This window comes from Ictalurus punctatus, chromosome 6 (assembly GCF_001660625.3).
Source record: "Ictalurus punctatus breed USDA103 chromosome 6, Coco_2.0, whole genome shotgun sequence".
NCBI lineage: Eukaryota > Metazoa > Chordata > Actinopteri > Siluriformes > Ictaluridae > Ictalurus > Ictalurus punctatus.
The window spans coordinates 29,313,887-29,318,886 of record NC_030421.2 but is presented as its reverse complement, the minus strand read 5'-3'; the positions used below and the strand labels follow the sequence as shown (position 1 = coordinate 29,318,886).

The 5,000-nt window shown below is 43.3% G+C and overlaps 1 protein-coding gene across 6 annotated transcripts in view; it reads left to right on the top strand.

Moving 5' to 3' along the window:
* Nucleotides 1-5,000, top strand: part of hdac4 (histone deacetylase 4) — a 205,109-nt gene that overhangs the window by 101,514 nt on the left and 98,595 nt on the right. The gene's annotated exons all lie outside the window — the stretch shown is intronic.

The window sequence follows — 5,000 nt, the reverse complement described above, 5'->3', positions numbered from 1 at the left end:
GACATGGAAAACTCCCCTCTTCGGACGTTCCTCCCTAGCAGGTTGGATTGAGATTCTGACAATTAGTGTTGTGTGTACATGCTTGCGCATTATTACGAATGCGAGTGTGTTATCGGTGTGATCACAGGGTGTGTGCATGTGTGTGGATGTTATCAGAAGCATAGCTGTGTGTGTAGCGTCAGAAGTAGATAAGGTTGTGTTGTTTTTTGTATTTTTTTTTTTTTTTTTTTTTTTCTTCCTCTCCTTCCAACTGTCAGTTGTAGGCTGTGCAGCTGGCTTCAGAGTGTAAAAAGCTGCCTGAAAGTTCAGCTCAGTTCGCTCGGATGGAGAACGAGTGGAGAGGCTTGTCTGCTGCGGTGAGGCTCGAGTCGCTGAACTGTTTGTTGCTGACCTGATGGCCTTGCTTGTAACATTTTTAAGATAAGCTGGTCAGGAGGGCACTGCTCTCGTGTGCATGTTTGAGGTAGTAAGCGCACACATGGCTTGCATCTTTCCCATGTCCACCTTTGCTGTAGTATCCTGTTCCGCATGGAGTGTACGTCCCTGCCTTGAAGCCAGCCAGAGAATTATTAGAGATGACATTTGAATTATTTGAATGATTTACTGTTTGAATGCATGTAGATATTAACGCATCCATAAATTATAGTGACCCAGACGGAGCAAACTTTTAGCAATAGTGCCCTACCATTCGTTCATATCACAAAATCCAGAGAAAATCATGAGGTAACTCTCATATAGGTGTATCAGGAAATCGCATTTTTCATAATGCTCATTTGTCCCTGATATTAAGCTGGTGCTTGCAGTTCATAGGTTACTAAGGATCTGCATAAAAACCCACCCGCTTCAAGAATCTCAAATGCCTCTCTATTTACTATGTGTTACAGTCTGCGGAAACCCTGCACATGGTGAAATATTGACATTTTCTTCTATATATAGGTTTAAAACGACTGCCGGCTTTCCTGATCTGAAACGTAGCGCCTACGGATTGTGTTCGCTTCGATTCGGTTTTATTTGTGTAACGCTTTGAACGATGGACATTGTCCCAAAGAAGCTTTACAGAAATATATCAATTCAGGATATGGATTTTAAACGTATGAGTTTATCCCTAATGAGCGAGCCAGAGGTGACGGTGGCGAGGGAAAACTCCCCGAGACGATACGAGGAAGAAACCCAGAGAGGAACCAGACTCGAAAGGGATCCCAGGCTCACCCGGGTGACACCGGATAGTGCGATTTATAAATAATTCCCTTCTGTGACTGTGTACACCATGGTCAAAAATTGCAACTAAACTTATCAACTGTTCACTAATGGAGACTTGAGGGCAAAACTGTTTGTAGCAAATTGCAGTACTAAAGCTGCCGTAGCATAGCAATTGTTGTCCTGAGCCATCATAGCAAAAGTGTTCATATCAATTGCAGGCCAAAGCCATCTTCATAGTTTTTAAGTGGTACCACTCTCAGCAATCTCACTGATCTTTAGACTGTCCATATGGGGCCATCCTCAGCGAGGGATTTCCAAGTGATGAGAACTCCAGCTGGAAGTAGAGCATCTGGATGGTCAGGATCACTGGTATCTCAGGAGTAGCATGAAAGTTCAGAGCCCTTCACTTTTTTTGCACACTTAATTGTATCATAGATGTAATTTCAGTTCGCTTAAAATCGACACATTATAGATTTAATATAAAATTGCCTACACACAATAATCCATAACGACAAAACAAAAGTCCAGACTTGAACCCCTTATGATAGCTATAATTATAGCAAACCCTCATTAAATCGGATTGAGCTTGAGAAGATCTGCCAAGAAGAATGGGAGAAACTCAAAGTTATAAATCTGTCAAAGGTGCTTCCAAAAAAAAAAAAAAAAGTACTGAATTCAAGGTTCTCTAAATAATGATCTAAATGAGATTCGCAATACGTTCTCAAAACCTGTCTTTTGCTTCGTCATTATATATGGTATTGTGTGTAAATTGAGTTTTACATTACATCTGTAACACAAATTCTGAAAGGCTTTACTTTCTGGACACACTGTTTCACTTTTGCATGCGTCTCAACCAGAAATAAAGTTCTAGCATCCAAAAACATGATCAAAGAATGACGTTCGGTGTAAGAGGATCATTTGCATGCCGCCAGCGGTGTTTAGGCTATTTTTAAACGTTACATTTTCAAGACAGACACAGGAGTAGAAAGCAAAGTAAAAGTTTTGCATGCCAACTGTTTTATTATAAATTTTTTTTTTTTTGCCATTTTTTTTGGGAGAATTTTACGGGGTTTTCCCAGACCTCCACACACATACAGTGGTACTTGAAAGTTTGTTTAAAAAAAAAAAAAAAAAAGTTTAGAATTTTATGCATTTCTACATGAATATGATCTAAAACATCATCAGATTTTCACACAAGTCCTAAAGGTCGATAAAGAGAACCCAGTTAAACAAAAGAGATGCAGCAAAACAGGCCCAAACCATGATGGCTTTCTCCTTGCAACCCAGCAATGCAGGCCATTTGTTATTCAGAGTTCTCCTGACGGTGGACTCATGAATATTAACAGGCCTTTAGTTGCTTAGAAGTTACCCTGGGTTCCTCTGTGACCTTGCGCACTGTTACGCATCTTTGCTCTTGGAGTGGTCTCCACTCCTGAGGAGGGTAGCAGTGGTTTTGAATTTCCTCCATTTGTACGCAATCTGTCTGACTTGTGGATCTGTCGAGTCCAAACTCTTTAGAGATGCTTTTGTAACCGTTTCCAGCCTGATGAGCATCGACAACTCTTTTTTTTTTTTTTTTTTTTTTTTTTTTTTTTTTTCCTGAGGTCCTCAGAAATCTCCTTTGTTCGTGCCATGATGCACTTCCACAAACTTGTGTTGTGAAGATCAGACTCTGATGGATCCTTGTTCTTTAAATAAAACCCGGCACTCGATCACATCTGATTGTCATCCCATTGATTGAAAACACCCGACTCTAATTTCACCTTCGAGCGAAACTGCTAATCCTAGACGTTCACATACTTTTGCCACTCACAGATATGTAATATTGCATGATTTTCCTCAATATATAAATGACCGAGTGTAACATAAGCGTGATGAGTATACGCGTTTGCCGTCACGTTTGGGTGTTGAGCATTATAGGTTGCGGGACGTCTCTGCGTGAAAGTGATCCATGGGATATATATTTCAGCGCGTTATTGCTTTCTCCCTGTGCCCACGTAGCCAAACACACTGGCTATCGATTAGTCGTGCTGGAGTAAATGTGCCATTGATCTGCCGCTTGGTTAAGTGCTGGCCCTAGCACCATGTCCCTTCTTTCTTCCTTTTCTCCTCCCTCTCTGCCACTCCCAGGAGACAGGACCACGCCTTCAGCCCTACTGCTTACCCTAACTGCTCCAGTCCCTTTTCTATATACGCACCTGTTCAGCAAGCAAGATTTTTAACTCTTAAGATGTTAAAAAAAAAAAAAAAAAAAAAAGAAAAATCAACGAGGAACGAAACTTGTTCCCTTCTCGAGCACCGAAGATACTTGTATGGCTCTGTTAAAGTGCGTGTGTGCGAGTGCGCGCACATTTTGGAGAGAAAGAGAGAATATTGCTTCTCCTGTTCCCAGTGGTCCTGATGGCTTCATCCATCTCTGGTCTAATCACCTCATTTCTAATGCCGTTAAAATGTCTTCCCCAACCCCAACTCATTTCATCATGCACATTATTCAAAGGGACAGCCTTAATCACTGTTTTCCTTCAGTTTCTGATGTTAATAGAGAGTCTTTCTCGCTCTCTCTCTCTCGTGCTCTCTCGCGCGCTCTCGCTCTCTCTCACACACACACACAGTTTCTGTCATTATCTTTTTCATTCTTTGTGCCCTTCCAAAGAAGAGCACATTTTGAAGTCAGCTAGATTTATTACTCGCACAGTAAAATGGGCCATTATTGAAAATATACATCTGTCTACCTCATTACTGTACTGTTTATCTTCACAGGCCGCTGTGTATCTGTGAGCGTGCGCACGTGGGGCTGCACACGATCACGCTCTTTGCTATAGCTGTTTAAAGTGACCTCTGGTGCTCTGGAGTTTATAGCAGAAGAGCGTGACTTATTTTATAGAATTATGTTATCAGTAATTTAAATGCGCAATATGTTGCGGATCGAGAATATTCAGTTCAGTTGTATTTGTATAGCGCTTTTAACACTGGACATTGTCCCAAAGCAGCTTTACAGAAATATATCAGGATATAGATTTTGAAGTTTTAAGAATCTTGTGGGGCTCAGGATGGCAGGAGAAGAAACTTGTAGGGCTCAGGGTGGCAGGAGAAGAAACTTGTAGGGCTCAGGGTGGCAGGAGAAGAAACTTGTAGGGCTCAGGGTGGCAGGAGAAGAAACTTGTAGGGCTCAGGGTGGCAGGAGAAGAAACTTGTAGGGCTCAGGGTGGCAGGAGAAGAAACTTGTAGGGCTCAGGGTGGCTGGAGAAGAATCTCGTGGGGCTCAGGATGGCAGGAGAAGAATCTTGTGGGGCTCAGGATGGCTGGCAGAAGAATCTTGTGGGGCTCAGGATGGCTGGAGATGAATCTTGTGGGGCTCAGGCTGGCAGAAGAATCTTCTGGGGCTCAGGATGGCTGGAGATGAATCTTGTGGGGCTCAGGATGGCTGGAGATGAATCTTGTGGGGCTCAGGCTGGCAGGAGAAGAATCTTGTGGGGCTCAGGATGGCAGGAGAAGAATCTCATGGGGCTCAGGATGGCAGGAGATGAATCTTGTGGGGCTCAGGATGGCAGGAGATGAATCTCGTGGGGCTCAGGATGGCAGGAGATGAATCTTGTGGGGCTCAGGATGGCAGGAGAAGAAACTTGTGGGGCTCAGGATGGCAGGAGATGAATCTTGTGGGGCTCAGGATGGCAGGAGAAGAAACTTGTGGGGCTCAGGATGGCAGGAGAAGAAACTTGTGGGGCTCAAGATGGCTGGAGATGAATCTCGTGGGGCTCAGGATGATGGCAGGTACAGAAACCTGCTAGCCTCAGGATTGC